Source organism: Pseudophryne corroboree, chromosome 5 (assembly GCF_028390025.1).
Source record: "Pseudophryne corroboree isolate aPseCor3 chromosome 5, aPseCor3.hap2, whole genome shotgun sequence".
Classification (NCBI taxonomy): domain Eukaryota; kingdom Metazoa; phylum Chordata; class Amphibia; order Anura; family Myobatrachidae; genus Pseudophryne; species Pseudophryne corroboree.
Window position 1 is genome coordinate 128,772,719 of NC_086448.1, and position 22,070 is coordinate 128,794,788.

The following is a 22,070-nucleotide window of genomic DNA, read 5'->3' on the forward strand; positions in this document are numbered from 1 at the left end:
GTTCAGTGATTTGAGATTGAGTATAGGCCGGAAAGACCCATTGGGTTTCGTACTAGAAACAGGGTCAAGTAGTATCCTCTGCCTCTCTGGGATAGAGGTACCGGCACCACCACTCCTGTATCAAGGAGGGAACTCACAACCATTTGTAGAGCTTGCACCTTTAACAGATTCGAAGGGATAATCGTTGTGCAGAACTGGCGAGTGGGACGCCTCTTGAAAGAGACTGCGTACCCGTGAGAGACAACTTCTCGCACACATGCGTCTGAAGTAGTCTTTAAGCAAACCTGGGTGAATCACCGAAGTCGGCCTCCCACCCTGGGATCCCCTAGGGGGAGGCCTGTCCCGACATGCAGCAGGCTTGTCGTATTTAGAAGCAGGCTGACGGGCTGCCCAGGCTTGTTTAGCCTTGGGCTTTGTGGTTTTGGAAGCACGAGATTGTCTCAGGTATGCCTGACCTTTTGCTTTCCCTTGTGGCCGAAAGGAGAAAAAAGTGGCACCTATTGCCTTCTGTGCAGAAGGAGTAGCGTTAGGAAGAAAGGCAGTCTTAGCAGCCGCCAAGTAGGTCACAATTTTATTGAGATCTTCCCCAAACAGGATGTCTCCCTTAAAAGGGATTACCTCCAAGGTCTTTTTGAAGTCCAGGTCCACCTAACATGGACTCAACCACAGAATACGGCGAGCCAAGATGAACGTAATTGATGCCTTGTCCGCCAACACACCTGCCTCAGAGGACGCCTCCTGAATGTAATAGGCGGCGGTGGTAATGTGAGACAGGTACTGTCTGGCAGTGTCAGATATATCCTGAGGCAGCTCTTCCTCTAATGCCTGAACCCATGCTTCAATTCCTTTTGCGGCCCAAGAGGCTGCTGTAGTGGGTCTATGTACAGCACCTGTAAGGGAGTAAATAGACTTCAGGCATCTCTCCACATGCTTATCTGTCGGTTCCTTCAGTGAGGTGACAGGCAGAGTAGACGACACCACTAGACGGGTGACATGGGAATCCACCGGTGGTGAATTTTCCCGCTTGTTACACAACTCTGTAGGGAGAGAATAGCGAGCTACCATCCTTTTAGACAGGGAGAATTTCTATCCTGAAAAAGACCAGGATTCTTGTCGTATGTCCACTAGATGGCAGAATGCGGTAATATTGTAGTGGAATCATCATCAGTGATTTGTAGGATCTGCTTAGTAGCAACCACTAAGTCAGGGACATCAACCTGAGTAGTAGATTCCTCGTTAGAAGCAGCTGTATCAGTATCTGACAGGACAGTATACTCCCCATCCTCATCAGAAGACTCTTCTGAGAGATTAGTGGATTGTGAGGCGGAAGCCCGCTTAGATGACCCCGTGACGCGAGAGTGACTTGGGGCAGTTTTATGTCTAACCAAGGATTGACTCAATTGCTGCAGCTGGGTAGACAAATTATCCTCCCAAGGCAGATTTACTATATGGACAATATGTGGCTGTAATTGAACACGAGGTTCCATAGGGGGCGTAAGGCGTGTCACAAGCGTATTTAGCATAGATGAGAACGCCGCCCAAGGTGGATCCTGATTGGTTACAGGAGCCGCAAACTGAGCGCAAGCGCTGCAGTGTGCAGCAGCGTCCTCGGATTTCCCGCTCTTTGTGTTAGAAATTATTAGTGAATGCAACCACAGAGCGTATTAGTACGATACAGCCAGACAGAGTACAATACCTGTGAATAAATTCCCTAGTATGTGACTGTACACAGTACACAAACACCAGCGAATAAGTCCGGTATTATGCGACTGAGTGCCCAGTACACAACACCAGCGAATAAATCCAGTATTAGGCGACTGAGTAAACAGTAGAGTACACTTTAATCGGTAAATACTGTGAAGCACTATATATGGACCATGACGCACCTAGTCCCTTAGGGTACAGAATACAGTGATAGCTATAGCTGGGATACACCGAAAGTGAAATCCACACAGCAGATACAGGCACACACAGTCACAGTGCCAATGCAGATATTTTATTAACACAATAAAACTGCACTGGACTAGTATATGTATATTATATATAACAATGCACGGTCTGAGACCGGATGTATATATCAGAATACTCGTATAATATACTCTGGCACAGGTACCACTTGTGCTTAACTAACGCTGTCTTATTATTGACATGTAGAATACTTGAAGTGCTTGTAAAACCACGGCACTGATGTACAGGCGGGTTTACAAAGGAGACCTTGCCCTGCAGTCCCAGAGAACAGTCGCATCTATTTTAGAAAATGGCGCCCAGTGTCTCAGTCAGGGAGTGAGGGAGAGTGTGAGGCAGCTCCAGGGCGGGAACACCAGCTGTGGATGGCGCCCTGGGCCGGGGGATAGGCTACAGGTCAAGCGCCGGCTCCCCTATGCTGTACTTCACCACCTGGTACTATGGAGTCTTATTAAAGTGGATACTAGTATATCCGACTTGTACTCCTATGCCCTGGCGGATATAGTGGGGTACCTGCTCGGTGACAGTGTCCACACCAGCGTCGCAGTCCATCTCCCTAGACTGCGATCGGAACAAGATTTAATGGCGGGTCCCGCCTGGGGGACCCTCTTACCTCCTCCCTTCAGTAGCAGCCACGCGAACCAGGAGAGCGTCTGCAACTGTGTGCCTAAGCTGGAGCGTCTCCGCCGCAAGTACCCGGGAACACAGCCAGCGGGAGTATGCGACGCCGCCGGGGAGGTGACAGAGCTGCAGCACAGAATGTCACCCTGACATGTAAGTGCTGCAGCCCTTGAAGTCTTCTAAAAGCTTTTTCAGGGCTGCCCAGTGCAGCCCCCCTGTTAAGTGACCTGCTCATGCAGGAACCAACTCGTAACTGTGCTCAGTGTGCCTGGAGGCAGGGTTATAGAGGAGGCCCCAATGCATCCTGGGACAGCTAAAGCTTTAACCTGTTGGTGCCTAGATTAAGATCCATCTCTACACCCCAATGTATTTCATGTGGAACACAGTGTACCCCGCTGCAGAAAAAAATACAAATTATATATATATATATATATATATATATATATATATATACATACACACACACACACACACACACATACACACACACACACACTGTGTATTGTAATAAATAAAAATAGTAGCTTTGTCTGCTCATTATTGAGCACTCTAGTCTGCTCACAGAAGGATTTTCTTTCTGAATGTACAATTGCCAAGTTGTACAGCCAACCCTTATTCAGACCACAATAGCAAATAGAAAGTATATAAGGTTCACAGTGGCATTAATAGTAAGAGAACACACTAACATTTCATCTTTGTAGAAGAAATCCTTGAATACATACAGCTGAATATCTCTAACAATACAAAGTTTTTCAGTACTAACAAAACAGATGACAAGCAAAGTACCTTGAAACCAGATGTACAGGTTATACCAGAACAGGTTACAAAGTTTAAAAGGGTGTGCAAATATGAAGAGAAAAAAATCTAAGATGAATAAATTGTGCAGGCAATGGTATACAAAGTATGGTAATCTTCTCTGTTTATTACAGTAGCTGATCCATCACTTCCTCCCCAAAAAAAGTGAATACATCCAAGACTGTTTATTTTATATTAAGATACATTATATTCATACCTTTTATTTTCAGATTTTTCACTCTATATATAAAATAATCCAAGGCTCGGCTCTGGCCTTTTTAATAGTCTTGTCTAGCTCTACTTGGATTGGGCTTCTTAGGGTTGGTTACAGGCCTTCCATGGTGCTTTAAGGCCGCTTCAAGGTGTTTTCAGTGGGTTGTGAACATTTTTTTTTCAAGCTTCGTAACCACCTAGAAAATAGAACATATTATTCCCTATGGGCTTGATGTCAACAACATACTTAACAGCATTCCAGTCTGTAATTAGATTTCAAATATGTCATGTTCTAAACTTACATTTTCTAGCTCAGTTCTCTCATCTACTCTATAAAAGTTGCTAATCTTACCCATCCCCTAGCTGGAGACCCATTATCAACCAAGGGCTCTTCCAGGCCTTCTCACAGTTAGGAGGCATTAAACAGGATGACTGATGCTTCAAGAGGTGTAGGATTGGGAGGACTAGCTGCAACCTGCATTTAAGAGTCTAAATTGAATTGCTGGACATGTTTTAGGGAGCCAACATGCAGTAGGGCCGATCCAGCATATGTGATTTTTCTAAAAGTAGCAAAACTACAACTCTTTTTGATAGAATGTGTGTAAGGGGGGCGGGGATGGGGGGGGGTGCCCAGCACAGTGCAAGGCTGCCCCGCTTGCCCAGTAATGACCCCCCCCCCCACTAATATGCGAGCGCATCGCTATACAGCGATGCGCTCGCATGTTTGCAGTTGCTTACTGAGAAGGCAGTCGAAGGACATTATCTGTTGGGTTGCAGCAGCTGCGTGTAACGCCATGCAGCCACCGCGGCCCACAAACGGTCCGGACATGCTTCAGTTGTCTGGACTGCATCCCTCAAATGGTGTGCGTTGCCACCCACAAAATGTGGCAATGACGTCCTGCTGCCATCCTTGCTGGCTCTTAAAACTGTGGACGCAGTTTAAAACCTTGCACATGCACTTACCACCGTGCGCGCAATTAGCCACATAGCCATAAGAAGATGGTTTGAATTTAGTTGAGCTGGAGGATCCGGCTAGAGAATGATTTTAGTTATTAACAATTAACTGGTAGGAGTTTGTGCAGCTTTAAGTAACAGAAACAATGCAGTCCAACAAAATGTAATAAATAAGAAGTCAGCCCAAAATAAGAGATGTAGTCTTGGATGGAGGTGGAGGTAGAATAATACCTGAGAGCATAATTGCCTTGCATGTGCCATTTGCTGGATCCACAGGGATACCCGATGGCTGTACTGGGCCCATGCCACTGGAGACCACTATGGATCTGATGCAATATAAGAATACTGTAGATTTTTATTTCAACTCCGTATCTCTATGGATGCCGGCTCTCGGGATCCCAGCAGCCATCAGAATGCAGACGCCGGAATCCCAACAGGATCAGGAGACCAACGCTGGAGGGTTAGGCTGCGGGGAGGGTGGGGTTAGGTTTAGGCACTCGTAACATGGAACATAGGATGCACCATCAGATCTGGGCAGCACTATGCTGTTTCAGACTGAGCTTCTCTCCTAAAGATGGTTACACACTGAAGCCATATTGGCCAGATATGTCATTTCTGTCTGAATCATAATGACATACTGGACATATTGCTAAATGTGTATGCCCGATACGCGAGTACCCGCAGTCGTTGGCGACGCCACCCGGTCAGTCGTGCTGTGCTGCCAACCAAGTGATAACGTGATCCCTATGTAAATGAAGAACAGGACGATATGTCGCTCCGTCCCTCATACATTGTTCTGCTGTGTACCCAACTGCCGGGCGATATATAGATTGGGAACACATTGCTTCGTGTGTACCCAGCTTAAGACGCTGGGACCTCTCCAGCTGTGAAGAAATTTGCAGTGGCTGACTAGGTAACACCCAGAAAATGGTCCCAATCCGCCTGTGTTTCTTTAGCCACCCCGTTATCTCCCCCAAACGTTGACTACGTCACTCACTTCATGAACAATTCCTCTATGCATATGCTACGGCTAATCAATCTCAGCGCATGCGCAATGGCGATAAAATCACTCCACCTCATCGCTGAATCAGGCCCTGCGATAACAGTAACTAGGGAAACATTCCCAAAACTGCAGCTATGAGAAGCATGCAGGGGGAAATGATTTACCTGTGACACATGATCAGTTTACTTTCCCTGACACATACAGTAAGAACACTTTCATTCAAAGTTAAATAAACTAATTTCATCTGGGAGTGAGAGACCGACTAACGACATTGATATCTTTACAACAGGAGATATTGGTCTGCACCTGAATGTAGCACAGACTCTGACTAAACAAACAGCTTAATGGGGGTAATTCTGAGTTGATTGCAGCCTCGTTTGTTAGCAATTGGGCAAAACCATGTGCACTGCAGGGGGGACAGATATAACATGTGCACAGAGAGTTAGATTTGGGTGGGTTATTTTGTTTCTGTGCAGGGTAAATACTGGCTGCTTTATTTTTACACTGCAATTTAGATTTCAGTTTGAATACACCCCACCCAAATCTAACTCTCTCTGCACATGTTATATCTGCCCCCCTGCAGTGCACATGGTTTTGCCCAATTGCTAACAAACTTGAGGCTGCGATCAATTCAGGATTACCCCCAATGTCTGACGGAAGCCTGCCAACCCAGCATTTGTCAGAACCCCAGCTACAGTAAAGGTACAGGAAACTGAAAATGGTGTGGAAAAGGGTCAGCTGAATTTTTGGAAATCCAAGTAAGGTTTGGTAACAAAGAAAGAATAGTGAGAACATCAGTGTAGACATCTGCAAACATGAACCAAAGAGGCCTATATGTTTGGTTAATCTGGAGCAATGGGGCAACTGACCCCAGAAGGGCAAAATCAGCCTAACCCATGTATTGGCAAGAAAAGCACCTCGCAGCCTATATGGTCACTCCTACTATTCTTTTTCCCACCTTCTACATAAGCCAGCAACTAACAGGGTGGAAGGGAGGAAACACAGATAAATATAAATCCTCTTCCCCAACGATCACCCACTAAGAAATCTGCCCAGCAACCTAGAAAAATCCTGCAACTGACAACTTTAGGAGAGCGCATCCTGATCCAAGCTTGAGGTTTAAACCATGCATACAGTATAATATGCCTTACGTAACCCATCTCAACAAGCAAAGAAGGGAATAGTTAATCATTAATATTTTTACTATTAGAACAAAAAGCAAATAAACCCAAATAAATATACCACAACTCCACCATTAACTAGTTCTCGGGCACTTAGGGAGGTATTCCCTACCCTTCTGTGTAGAGCACAACATTCAAAGGGAACAGGAAGGAACAGAAGCAGTCCAGCATGTCAGAAGCATTGGTGACATCTGCAGGCCTTGTGGCTATGTTCCCTAATTACACTTCATGCTCTTATCCAGATTCCCACTTCTGGGAATGGCATGGCAGGCTCCAAAAAATGTCATTTTCCTAATAATGGTCCCAACTTCTAATAGTCTGTAGCTGTACTAGCAAAATACTTACAATTGAGGGGGTGTTGTACACAGGAGTGAACTATGCATTATGTGCAGTACAGATGGTGTAATGGTTAGCTTTACTGCCTCACAGCACTGAGGTCATGGGTTCCATTCCCACCATGGCCCTAACTGTGTGGAGTTTGTATATTCTCCCCGTACTTCTGTGGATTTCCTCCCACCAGTGCCGTAACTAGACATTTTAGCGCTGTGTGCAAGAAACGGCATTGCCCCCCCCCCCCTTATGCAAAATAGGGGCAGTGTGGGCCATAGGCACGCAAACAATATATAGGAGCGTGGCTTCATGGGGAAGGGGTGTGGCCACAAAATAATACCAATTCATATTACGGTGCACAATAGTCTCCATTATTCAAATTACACCGAACAGTAGCGCCAGTACACCAGGTAGAGCTCTTTTCACACATTACAGCAGGATAGATAGATAGATAGAATAGATGATACTTACCATCTCTCTGCTGGCTCAGGCAGTCAGGCTCCTCGTTGCTAGCAGATCCCGGGCAGGTGAGAAGGAGGAGAGAGGGGGACTCCGGAGTAGCTGCAGCGCAGTGTAATTGGTAGCGGCGCCGCATGCAGCCGTCCCTCTCCTTCTGCATTGGCTGGCCGCCGCCGCTGTGATGAGGGAAACGCATCCCAGCATTCACTGCGGCGGCGACCAGCCTATGTGGAAGGAGAGAGAAAGCTTCAGCGGTGCCGCTACCAATTACATAGCGCTGCTGCTGCTGCCTCCTCCCCCTCCTTCCTTTTCACCTGCCCAGGAACTGCTCCTCATCCTCTCCTCCGGCACGCACAGGCGACCTGTAATGAGTCAATTTGACTCATTACAAGCCGCTGACTTGGAATGCGAGCAGTTGCGCACTCAGGGCGACTGCGCTGTGTGCCAGGCACAACTGGCACACACGTAGTTACGGCTCTGCCTCCCACAATCCAGAAATATTCTGGTAGGTTAATTGGATTCCAACAAAATTAACCCTAGTGTGAATGTCTGCGTGTACATGTGGTAGGGAATATAAATGTAAACTGCTGCTATACAAATAACTGGTAATAAATGTGCAAGAATGGTTCACTTAACACATGCAAAGTAGGGGCACGGAGGGCTGATCAAATCCATTAAAATAGGATTTTAGTACCTACCGGTAAATCCTTTTCTCTTAGTCCGTAGAGGATGCTGGGGACTCCAAAAGGACCATGGGATATAGACAGATCCGCAGGAGCTTGGGCACACTATAAAGACTTAAACTGGGTGTGAACTGGCTCCTCCCTCTATGCCCCTCCTCCAGACCTCAGTTAGAAAACTGTGCCCAGGAGAGATGGACATTTCGAGGAAAGAATTTATTGTTAGAAACACGGTGAGTGTCATACCAGCTCACACCTCGAACACACCGTAGAGCGTGGCATTCAGTAGAATACCAGCCAACGGCATGAACAAAACACAGCCACATGCTGAGAGAATATGTAACACAAACCGTGTGTCCACATAAGCAAAAATAAGACCCCGCATGCCATGGTATGGACAACGGTAGCAACCGCCTGACAGAGAAAACACACCACCAGGGTGTAACCAAAAGCAATAACTGCAGACACAGTACGCACTGGGACGGGCGCCCAGCATCCTCTACGGAATAAGAGAAAAGGATTTACCGGTAGGTACTAAAATCCTATTTTCTCATACGTCCTAGAGGATGCTGGGGACTCCAAAAGGACCATGGGGTTTATACCAAAGCTCCAAAACGGGCGAGAGAGCGCGGACGACTCTGCAGCACCGAATGAGCAAACAAAATGTCCCCAAAAAAACAGGGCATCAAACTTGTAGAGCATAGGTTCTCAAACTCGGCCCTCAGGACCCCACACAGTGCATGTTTTGCAGGTCTCCTCACAGAATCGCAAGTGAAATAATTAGCTCCACCTGTGGACCTTTTAAAATGTGTCAGTGAGTAATTAATACAGCTGTGCACCTGCTGGGTTACCTGCAAAACATGCACTGTGTGGGGTCCTGAGGACCGTGTTTGAGAACCTGCGTTGTAGAGCATAGCAAAAACGTTTGATCACGACCAAGAATCCGCTCGGCAAAGATGAACCGCCGAGACTCCTCGGGCATCCGCCCAAGAAGAACCCATCTTTCCATTAGAATGGGCTTCCACCGACTTCGGTAACGGCAATCCAGCCGTAGAACGGACATGCCAAACCGCATCACAGATTCAGCGTGTAACAGACTGCATAACGCAGTCTCCCAAACCATGTTGGGAACATACCAGACAAACAGAGCCTCTGTTTCTCCAAACGGAGCCAAATTGGCGACCTACATACTCAAATCCCTGGCTAGATCGAGTGAATTTGACTCAGCTAATGCTTAATTAACCACCGGCATAAAAATAGGCCGATTTCTGCGAAACCCAGAAACCACTCTTGGTAGAACTACCAACCGAGTACTCAATTCCTCTCTATCCACCTGAAAGATCAAATAAGTCACTTGTGAGACAAAACCACCACTTCCGACACCCGCCTTGCAGACGTCAAAGCCAATAGCATGACCACTTTCCAAGAGAGAAATTTTGTAAAGAAACTTATTAGGCTTGCATCCGCACCGGCTTGTAAAGTATGGATAAGCACAACATAGCTGAAAGTCTGCCATAGGAGCCTTCCCGGATACACACCGAGACACATAACTACTCCAACTACGGTGGTAACGCTTTGCCGTTAGTTCTCTCCTAGCCTGAAGAATTGAGGAAACGACTTCACTGGGATCACCCGTTCAGCTTAGGATATGGCATTCAACCGCCCCGCCGTCAGACGCAGCAAGTCATGATACACGCCCTGATCTTGTTTTAACATTACCTCACGTAGAGTAAGAGGGCAGTAATCTTCTATGAGTAAACCACGAAAAACTGGATAGCCAACCCTCGCTGGCTAGACCGGATTCAAGAGGATCACCGGAACCTTCGATCATCTTACGCTTACCACCGTCAGAAAAGTGAAAGCGGAGAGGCCACATAGACCGACTAAAAACAGCCACGGTGTCACGAGGATGTCTACTGCTATATCTTGAGTGTCCCTTGACCTGGAACAATCTCCCTTAGACCTCTTGTTGAGTCGAGATGCCAACATGTCCAATTGCGACACTCCTCAAAGACTAGTCACGTCTGGGAAAGCTTCTCGAATGACGACTGAATTTTTTCCGGCTGGATATCGCGTCAGCAGAGGAAATCCGGAACGAAGACTGCTAACATAGCGTTTACCAGACTTCCCACTCAACTGCAAACTGTGCATCTTCCGCCATTGCCGCTTTGCTCCTTGTTCCGCCTTACTTACGCCACTGCTGACAAGTCGTCTGGCAGTACTAACACGGGCAGAAAACGAAGAATATGTTCGTCGAAAATAACTCTTAATTCAAGAAAGCTTATAGCAGACAAGTTTCCCAACTTGACCTTATCCTCTGGAAATACGTCCCTTGCAAAGGACTGCTCCCCAGCTTCGGAGATCTGTATGCACGGACACGAAGATCTAAACCTGGATCCCGAACCTTCATTCCTCTAGAAGGAGAGAACCGAACAGACACCACAGGAGCGATGTCCTGGCCGTCAGGATTATATTCCGGTGCATGCGCATGTGAGACCCGGATCACATTTCCAACTTGTGCCTTGAAAACCACTCTGGTATTAGACCTGCTCACCGAAAAAGGCCTCTTAGGCCGCACCCATCTGTTTTTTGTTTTTTGTTTTTTTTAACAGAACATATTGATGAGGTGTCACCTCAAAACCGATCCAACTCTGGATCCTCAGAACTCTTTCCACAGGAAAAACACCGAACCTTAACCGGTCAGTATCTACTCTGAAACTCACTTTCGACCTCAGCGTCGTTGGGAACAACAGTCAATCCCTGTGTCGAAGAACAGTCAGAGAGAAACAACGATTTGCACCTTTATACAGGGACAATCATACAAAGTCCTGAACCTGACGCACCTCTGTATGGCGTCGCGTACTACCTCCCCTTCCAGGGGGGAACGGCAAGATCTATTAGAAAAAACAGTAAGGGGATACAACCGTAACTCAGAATGTCCCCCTTTGGATTCTATAAATAACTCACAGGTCCCAGTCTATTCCCGGACTAACGGAAAATTAGTAGACGAGTGCCCAGGCACACAAATGCTTTTATGCCTGCCATAAAAAAGAAATCAGCAACCTGCTGCCCAGGGCGCTTCCCCCCCCCCCCCCCCCCCCCCCCGGCGCCCTGCACCCTGTGAGTGCCATTGTTGTGTGGGAGCATGGAGCGCAGCGCTACCGCTGTACCTCCATTACTGAAGTCTTCTGCCGTCACTGAAGTCTTCTGTTCTTCACATACTCACCCGGCTTCTTTCTTCTGGCTTCTGTGAGGGGGGTGACGGCGTGGCTCCGGGAACAAGCAGCTAGGCGCACTAAGTGATCGAACCCTCTGGAGCTAATGGTGTCCAGTAGCCGAGAAGCAGAGCCCTTGAACTAAGAAGAAGTAGGTCTGCTTCTCTCCCCTCAGTCCCACGATGCAGGGAGCCTGTAGCCAGCAGGTCTTCCTGAAAATAAAAAACCTAATATAAAGTCTTTTAGAGAAACTCAGGAGAGCTCCCCTAGTGTGTGACCCATCACTCCTGGGCACAAAGTCTAACTGAGGTCTGGAGGAGGGGCATAGAGGCAAGAGCCAGTTCACACCGAGTTTAAGTCTTTATAGTGTGCCCAAGCTAGTGCGGATCCGTCTATACCCCATGGTCCTTTTGGAGTCCCCAGCATCCTCTAGGACGTATGAGAAAAATTGTACATACATGCCTGAGCGATTCTTTTAATGAGAGGTACTATTGGTGGTAAAATGTAATCGGCTTTTCAACTGTAGTTTACAAACCAAGCAATATTTAACCTATGTAAATAAAAACAAGAATTAGTTAGTTTAAATATCGAGGTTTCATCAACAAGTATTTTAAGGAATTGCAGAATTCAAAGACAGGAGTAGCTAATTGCAATTTATGTAGCAGATGTTAATGTAACACATTGTCAACGTATGGCAAACTACAAAATAATTTGTAACTTGCACATCAGGGCAGATCCAATATAAGGGGGCTTTCCGCCACGCACACATTATGATGTGACTGCCGCGGATACTATCCAGACAAACGTTCATTTTCATTGCCCACCCAACACCTCACATTTACTATTACTGTGTTTCCCAATGCATGAGCAGAAACATCAGCATAGTGAGCAGGACCAGCGAGCACCAGTCACAGCAGTACAAGAGCATGGGGTTTTAGGGGAAGGACTGGGTGCTGGGGAAAGCATAGTGCTATAGAAGTGCTGGGCACGCCCCCAGGACTGTATAAGCCCAGCACCTTTATTGCTCTCCAGCCGGTTTTCAAAGAAAGATCTATTTCTCTGCATCTGTGATGTAAATTAAGGATGTGACATCAACACTGATGTTATTGTTTTCCAAGCATTGATGGTCAATGTCTAATGCTTTCCACGGATGGTGAGAGGCCAGTGGTTTGGGACCGGTATGATGCGTCGGCATTCCCAATCACTTTGTCAGCAGTGTAATCTCAAGCAAAGTATGCAGACATGGTACTAATGTTATTTGAAGCATGTCAGAAGTAGAGGCTGAAACATGATGGTTAGGCATCATTGTTTAAGCTTTTACCACAGACAAGGTAACAACGCTCTAACAAACTTTAGCAACGTGTCTGCATACTCTGCTCGACATCACAGTACTGACAAAGTGATTCTCGCTCAAATAACTACTTTCCAATGTTTTCCCTCCAGGGATGGTAACATCAATGCTAATTTAGTGAATAGGTTACACCTTCCAAAATTCCAACAGCTGTTAGATCTGTTCAGGCAGTTGGGAGGTATGGGAAAGTGTTGGATACCTACTTACACAGTTAAACGGTTGCAGCAACACAACTACTTCAAAACACAACTGGGCTGACTCAGTTGGGAGCAACTTCGCATCTTGGCAAAACCATGCTGATCTGCAGGTGAAGCAGATACTGTATAACAAGCGCAATGTTTACATTTGGGAGGGGCGCGTCCTAGCGCAAATCTAGATTGCAGTGTTAAGATGTCCAGCATTTGTGAGTTAAATACAAAAGCAGCCAGCATTTACCCTGCATGCAAAAAAATAAAAATTAAAAAAAAGAGTCCATAAACGTATTTGCACCACTTACATTGCAATATGGTTTGTCCTGGTGCAAAGTTACCTGATTTTGTTTAGGGCTTTGCTGCAAACACAGAATTAGCCGCACTGTGGACCCATTTGTGGGGTGGGAGTAAAGCAAAAAAGAACAAGTAACTGTGTACCCGGACAAACCATGTATTCTTTATTACTTTGCATGCAGGGTAAATATTGGCTGATTTTACATGCAGCCCCCAAACATGGGACAGCTTTATTTTTACACAGCAATTTAGAAAAGTTTGGACACACCCCTCTCACATCTAAAGGGCCCCCATACACTAGAACGATTATGCCCGATTTCAGCCCAATTTGGGCATTCGGCCTGATATATTGGGTGAAAATCGGGAATTGTGCCTGTGTATCCGATCTGATACGCGGCACCCGTGAGCACCGGATCGGATCCTTCAGATTGAATGTGCTGCACATTCAATCTGGTCCGACCCCGCAGGCGTGGCTGGGATCGCCCAAGATACATTGTATGCAAAAGGACAGCATATGATGTATCTTGGGCGATCCTGCTGCCGAAGAGGCTGCCGGGTGATCGTTAGCAATCGCCTGCGACATGTCAGATGGACATGTCGCAGTAGTGTATGGGGTCCTAGTCTCTCTGCACATTGTACTGTTTATATGTGTGTGTGTGTGTGTGTGTGTGTGTGTGTGTGTGTGTGTGTGTGTGTGTGTGTGTGTGTGTGTGTGTGTGTGTGTGTGTAATGAACCATTTGTTTTCATTGTTTTTGACTACCAGGGTTAAATCATTTGCCAAACTTTAAAAATGTGTGTTGAATTCACGAACACCCATGTCTTCATCCATTAGACTGACACTGCTTTATTTGCTTTTGTACAATAACTCAGTCTCATTGAAATGCTCTATCATGACCTTATCTGTAAGAGGACTTCAGTCTGCTTCTATGCAATCTGTCTTTGTCAGTAAATTAGAATTATTGTGTCCGATTTATAATCTTGTGTATGAGTAATGCAGGCCCTGAAAGCACCGGCTAGTGCCGGCTGTACAGGTGTGGTAATTGCTCTGTGCATCAGAGGTTGTGTGCCGTGGAAGCGTCTGCAGGCTGAGAGGCAATAAGAATAAGGGTGCTTGAGAAGCCTCTTATCTCTTCAGTTAATAAACATTTCTGAGCTTTTCACTGAAGTGGACACCTTAATTCTATGTAGTTTCTGCAAGTGTTGATGTAAATAGGAGATACAGGAATATATTGACATTATTGCTCGTTTATAACCAATAATAATTAGATAATATGATGGTCATTGGCTGCTTCTCGCAGATTATAAAAGGGTATGAGAACACGTGAACACACATTGGGTTGTGCATAGTGTGAAGAAGCTCACCTTAGTAAGTGCATACAGTAGTGCACATTTCCCATCACATGGAGTGCCCCAAACCCTAGATGAATGGATATAAGAGGAAACAGATTTCTCCAGCCTGCAACCCCTTAAACCTTAAACCAGTCATCAGGGCTACTGCAGAACTAAATGTACATCTAGTTCGAATGTGATATGCAAGTCCCCGGGCCCAAGTGTAGGCAAGCTCAAGTGAATGCAGTCATGGCTGGGCTGTAACTAACTATTCTCCTGGGACAGACCTCTGGGCGAGGCAGAGTTGGACGTAAGTGTAAATGTGTCTGGTCTCAGATCTTTTGCACCAAGTAACGGCTGGTGTGCAGTGGCGTAACTACTGCCCCCGCAGTCCTCGCGGTGGCTTGGGGGCGAGGGGCTGCGGGGACGCCACTGACTTAGAACAGATTGACATGCGGACGAGCGTCCGCATGTCAATCTGCGGTCTACTTCCCTCCGCTGCTGTGTTGGAGGGACACGGAGGGCACCGCGCGCGCCTCTCCAGTATCCCTCCTGGCTCTCCGGCCGGTGTAATAAAGGAAGTGCCGTTCGTGAGCTCTAATTGGGGGGGGGGGGGGGGAGGGGGAAGAATAGGGGAGCAGGCACTGTGGGGGAATATCTGGCACTGAGGGCATGTACCTGGCGGCACTGTGGGGGAATATCTGGCACTGGGGGCATATACCTGGCACTGTGTGGAGGAATATCTGGCACTGGGGGCATATACCTGGCACTGGGGGCATATACCTGGCACTGTGGGGCAATATCTGGCACTGGGGGGAGCAGGCACTGAGGGGGCTTATGTGACACTGGGGGGGGGGAATATCTGGCACTGGGGACATATACCTGGCACTGTGTGGAGGAATATCTGGCACTGGGGGCATATACCTGGCACTGTGGGGCAATATCTGGCACTGGGGGGAGCAGGCACTGAGGGGGCTTATGTGACACTGGGGGGGAATATCTGGCACTGGGGGCATATACCTGGCACTGTGTGGAGGAATATCTGGCACTGGGGGCATATACTTGGCACTGTGGGGCAATATCTGGCACTGGGGGGAGCAGGCACTGAGGGGGCATATGTGGCACTGTGGGGGAATATCTGGCACTGGGGGCATATACCTGGCACTGTGGGGGAATATCTGGCACTGGGGGCATATGTGGCACTGGGGGGGGGGGGGTATATTTGGCACTGGGGACATGTACCTGGCACTGTGGGGGAATATCTGGCACTGGGGGAATATGTGGCACTGGGAGCACGGCCCTACCAACAAGCACTACCCCCTAGCAACGAGCATGACACCCAGTGCATGAAACCCCTGGCAACGAGCATGACACCCTGAGCATGAAAATCCCTGGCACCGTGCATGGAACCAAGAGCATGAAACCCCTGGCAACGAGCAGGTAATTTAAAAGTAATTAGAAGCCTTACTGTAGAACTTAATGTGTAATGGGCATTACGGTGTGTGGCATAATGTATCACGGACATTGCGGTGTGTGTCATAATGTGTCAGGCATTACGGTGTGTTGTATACTATATCATGATCATTGTGGTATGTGGTATAATGTCTCAGGGTCATTGCGGTGTGTGTCATAATGTGTCACAGACATTGTATGTGCTATAATGTATCAGGGGCATTGCAGTGTGTAGCATAATGTATAACGGGCATTGCGATTCCTGTCATAATGTGTCACAGGCATTACGGTGTGTGGCATAATGTGTCGGGGGCATTACAGTGTGTGCATATTGTGTCATGGGCATTATTGTGTGTGGCATAATGTCTAAGGGCCATTGCAGTATGTGGCATAATGTATACTGGGCATTACTATAAGGAGGAAAAATTACAAATAATGTAAGGGGCATGAATCAGGATTATTTTTCTTTCCTGTGGTGGCTAACGTCTGGGCGTGCAGGTTGCAAAACTGGGGTATAAGGTAGACTTTTCCTGCAATGCCACGCCCCTTTATGCGAAGCCACGCCCATTTCAACTAAGCCACACCCCTTTTTGGCGGCGCGCCTTCGTCGCGCGCATATTTGTCACTTTACTACTGCCAATTATGGGGGGGGGGGCGCAGAAGAATTTTTTGGCTTGGGGGAGAAAAATTTCTAGTTACGCCACTGCTGGTGTGCATGGATGATTATATGGTGGCTATAAAACCAAGCATGTGGCTAGGTACGGCCCAGCGCACTGCTGATACACACACACCTCTGCATATGGGCTAATGTACACAATCCACATCAATGCATGCAAAGCAGGGTAACCCATGCCTTCTCTGTGTCCAGTTCTGCATCATGCTCATAATATTCCAAAATACAGCCAACAGACATGGGAGAGGGAGGGGGGGGAGATATGGGGAGAGCTATTAAATCAATGTGTACAACAGTCCTGTGAACGCAGAGTTGATACAAGATTCGTTGACCACTTATTTTTTGGAATTATGCTTTATACCCAATATCAATCACTATGGCTGACGCACAAGCTGCCACAGACTAATAGAGACTGAGGTACCGATTTCAAAAATAAGAATTTACTTACCGATAATTCTATTTATTCTATTTCTCATAGTCCGTAGTGGATGCTGGGGACTCCGTAAGGACCATGGGGAATAGCGGCTCCGCAGGAGACTGGGCACATCAAAAGAAAGCTTTAGGACTATCTGGTGTGCACTGGCTCCTCCCCCTATGACCCTCCTCCAAGCCTCAGTTAGGATACTGTGCCCGGACGAGCGTACACAATAAGGAAGGATTTTGAATCCCGGGAAGACTCATACCAGCCACACCAATCACACCGTATAACCTGTGATCTGAACCCAGTTAACAGCATGATAACAGAGGAGCCTCTGAAAGATGGCTCACAACAATAATAACCCGATTTTTGTAACAATAACTATGTACAAGTATTGCAGACAATCCGCACTTGGGATGGGCGCCCAGCATCCACTACGGACTATGAGAAATAGAATTATCGGTAAGTAAATTCTTATTTTCTCTAACGTCCTAAGTGGATGCTGGGGACTCCGTAAGGACCATGGGGATTATACCAAAGCTCCCAAACGGGCGGGAGAGTGCGGATGACTCTGCAGCACCAAATGAGAGAACTCCAGGTCCTCCTCAGCCAGGATATCAATTTTGTAGAATTTTACAAACATATTTGCTCCTGACCAAGTAGCTGCTCGGCAAAGTTGTAAAGCCGAGACCCCTCGGGCAGCCGCCCAAGATGAGCCCACCTTCCTTGTGGAGTGGGCATTTACAGATTTTTGGCTGTGGCAGGCCTGCCACAGAATGTGCAAGCTGAATTGTACTACAAATCCAACGAGCAATAGTCTACTTAGAAGCAGGAGCACCCAGCTTGTTGGGTGCACACAGGATAAACAGCGAGTCAGATTTCCTGACTCCAGCCGTCCTGGAAACATATATTTTCAGGGCACTGACAACGTCTAGCAACTTGGAGGCCTCCAAGTCCCTAGTAGCTGCAGGCACCACCAATAGGTTGGTTCAGGTGAGACGCTGAAACCACCTTGGGGAGAAACTGAGGACGAGTCCTCAATTCCGCCCTGTCCGAATGGAAAATCAGATAAGGGCTTTTTCAGGATAAAGCCGCCAATTCTGACACGCGCCTGGCCCAGGCCAGGGCCAACAGCATGACCACTTTCCATGTGAGATATTTTAACTCCACAGATTTAAGTGGTTCAAACCAATGTGACTTTTGGAACCCAAAACTACATTGAGATCCCAAAGTGCCACTGGAGGCACAAAAGGAGGCTGTATATGCAGTACCCCTTTTACAAAACGTCTGAACTTCAGGGACTGAAGCTAGTTCTTTTTGGAAGGAAATTGACAGGGCCGAAATTTGAACCTTAATGGACCCCAATTTCAGGCCCATAGACACTCCTGTTTGCAGGAAATGTAGGAATCGACCCAGTTGAATTTCCTCCGTCGGGCCTTACTGGCCTCGCACCACGCAACATATTTTCGCCAATTGCGGTGATAATGTTTTTGCGGTTACATCCTTCCTGGCTTTGATCAGGATAGGGATGACTTCATCCGGAATGCCTTTTTTCCTTCAGGATCCGGCGTTCAACCGCCATGCCGTCAAACGCAGCCGCGGTAAGTCTTGGAACAGACAGGGTCCTTGCTGGAGCAGGTCCCTTCTTAGAGGTAGAGGCCACGGATCCTCCGTGAGCATCTCTTGAAGTTCCGGTTACCAAGTCCTTCTTGGCCAATCCGGAACCACGAATATAGTGTTTACTCCTCTCCATCTTATCAATCTCAGTACCTTGGGTATGAGAGGCAGAGGAGGGAACACATACCCTGACTGGTACACCCACGGTGTTACCAGAGCGTCTACAGCTTATTGCCTGAGGGTCCCTGGACCTGGCGCAATACCTGTCGAGTTTTTAATCATGTGGAAGACTTCTGGGTGAAGTCCCCACTCTCCCGGGTGGAGGTCGTGCTGAGGAAGTCTGCTTCCCAGTTGTCCACTCCCGGAATGAATACTGCTGACAGTGCTATCACATGATTTTCCGCCCAGCGAAGAATCCTTGCAGCTTCTGCCATTGCCCTCCTGCTTCTTGTGCCACCCTGTCTGTTTACGTGGGTGACTGCCGTGATGTTGTCCGACTGGATCAACACCGGCTGACCTTGAAGCAGAGGTCTTGCTAAGCTTAGAGCATTGTAAATGTCCCTTAGCTTCAGGATATTTATGTGAAGTGATGTCTCCAGGCTTGACCATAAGCCCTGGATATTCCTTCCCTGTGTGACTGCTCCCCAGCCTCGCAGGCTGGCATCCGTGGTCACCAGGACCCAGTCCTGAATGCCTAATCTGCGGCCCTCTAGAAGATGAGCACTCTGCAACCACCACAGGAGTGACACCCTTGTCCTTGGTGACAGGGTTATCCGCTGATGCATCTGAAGATGCTATCCGGACCATTTGTCCAGCAGGTCCCACTGGAAAGTTCTTGCGTGGAATCTGCCGAATGGGATTGCTTCGTAGGAAGCCACCATTTTACCCAGAACCCTTGTGCATTGATGCACTGAGACTTGGCTCGGTTTTAGGAGGTTCCTGACTAGCTCGGATAACTCCCTGGCTTTCTCCTCCGGGAGAAACACCTTTTTCTGGACTGTGTCCAGGATCATCCCTAGGAACAGAAGACACGTCGTCGGAACCAGGTGCGATTTTGGAATATTGAGAATCCAATCGTGCTGCCGCAACACTACCTGAGATAGTGCTACACTGACCTCCAACTGTTCCCTGGATCTTACCCTTATCAGGGAATTGTCCAAGGAAGGGATAACTAAAATTCACTTCCTTCGAAGGAATATCTTCATTTCGGCCATTACCTTGGTAAAGACCCGGGGTGCCGTGTACCATCCATACGGCAGCGTCTGAACTGATAGTGACAGTTCTGTACCATAAACCTGAGGTACCCTTGGTGAGAAGGGTAAATTTTGACATGAAGGTAAGCATCCTTGATGTCCCGAGACATCATGTAGTCCCCTTCTTCCAGGTACGCAATTACTGCTCTGAGTGACTCAATCTTGAATTTGAACCTCTGTACGTAAGTGTTCAAAGATTTTAGATTTAGAATCGGTCTCACCGAGCCGTCCGGCTTCGGTACCACAACAGTGTGGAATAATACCCCGTTCCCTGTTGCAGGAGGGGTATCTTGATTATCACCTGCTGGGAATACAGCTTGTGAATGGCTTCCAAAACTGTCTCCCTGTCAGAAGGAGACATCGGTAAAGCCGACTTTAGGAAACGGCGAGGGGGAGACGTCTCGAATTCTAATTTGTACCCCTGAGATATCACCTGAAGGATCCAGGGGTCTACTTGCGAGTGAGCCCACTGCGCGCTGAAATTCATTGAGACGGGCCCCCCACCGTGCCTGATTCTGCTTGTAAAGCCCCAGCGTATACTGAGGGCTTGGCAGAGGCGGGAGAGGGTTTCTGTTCCTGGGAACTGGCTGATTTCTGCAGCCTTTTTCCTCTCCCTCTGTCACGGGGCAGAAATGAGGAACCTTTTGCCCGCTTGTCCACGAAAAGACTGCGCCTGATAATACGGCGTCTTCTCATGTTGAGAGGCGACCTGGGGTACAAACGTGGAATTCCCAGCTGTTGCCGTGGCCACCAGGTCTGAAAGACCGACCCCAAATAACTCATCCCTTAATAAAGCAATACTTCCAAATGCCGTTTGGAATACGCATCACCTGACCACTGACGTGTCCATAACCCTCTACTGGTAGAAATGGACAACGCGCTTAGACTTGATGCCAGTCGGCAAATATTCCGCTGTGCATCACGCATATATAAAAATGCATCTTTTAAATGCTCTATAGCAAAAATATACTGTCCCTATCTAGGGTATCAATATTTTCAGTCAGGGAATCCGACCACGCCAACCCAGCACTGCACATCCAGGCTAAGGCGATTGCTGGTCGCAGTATAACACCAGTATGTGTGTAAATACCTTTTAGGATACCCTCCTGCTTTCTATCAGCAGGATCCTTAAGGGCGGCCATTTCAGGCGAAGGTAGAGCCCTTACAAGCGTGTGAGCGCTTTATCCCCCCTAGGGGGTGTTTCCCAACGCACCCTAACCTCGGGCGGGAAAGGATATAATGCCAATAACATTTTAGAAATTATCCGTTGTTATCGGGGGAAACCCACGCATCATCACACACCTCATTTAATTTCTCAGATTCAGGAAAACTACAGGTAGTTTTTTCTCACCGAACATAATACCCCTTTTTTTTGGTGGTACTCGTATTATCAGAAATGTGTAAAACATTTTTCATTGCCTCAATCATGTAACGTGTGGCCCTACTGGAAGTCACATTCGTCTCTTCACCGTCGACACTGGAGTCAGTATCCGTGTCGGCGTCTATATCTGCCATCTGAGGTAACGGGCGCTTTAGAGCCCCTGACGGCCTATGAGACGTCTGGACAGGCACAAGCTGAGTAGCCGGCTGTCTCATGTCAACCACTGTCTTTTATACAGAGCTGACACTGTCACGTAATTCCTTCCAACAGTTCATCCACTCAGGTGTCGACCCCCTAGGGGGTGACATCACTATTACAGGCAATCTGCTCCGTCTCCACATCATTTTTCTCCTCATACATGTCGACACAAAAGTACCGACATACAGCACACACACAGGGAATGCTCTGATAGAGGACAGGACCCCACTAGCCCTTTGGGGAGACAGAGGGAGAGTTTGCCAGCACACACCAGAGCGCTATATATATACAGGGATAACCTTATATAAGTGTTTTTCCCCTTATAGCTGCTGTATAGTTAATACTGCGCCTAATTAGTGCCCCCCTCTCTTTTTTTTAACCCTTTCTGTAGTGTAGTGACTGCAGGGGAGAGACAGGGAGCTTCCCTCCAACGGAGCTGTGAGGGAAAATGGCGCCAGTGTGCTGAGGAGATAGGCTCCGCCCCTTTTTCGCGGAC

General features: G+C 47.5%; 1 protein-coding gene across 7 annotated transcripts in view; it reads right to left on the minus strand.

Moving 5' to 3' along the window:
* Positions 1-22,070, minus strand: part of OSBPL3 (oxysterol binding protein like 3) — a 404,452-nt gene that overhangs the window by 255,270 nt on the left and 127,112 nt on the right. For all 7 annotated transcript variants that reach the window (XM_063921703.1, XM_063921704.1, XM_063921708.1 and 4 more), the window contains exon 2: positions 3,599-3,791. The gene's annotated coding sequence lies outside the window, so the exon portion shown is untranslated. The remainder of the gene's footprint in view (positions 1-3,598; positions 3,792-22,070) is intronic.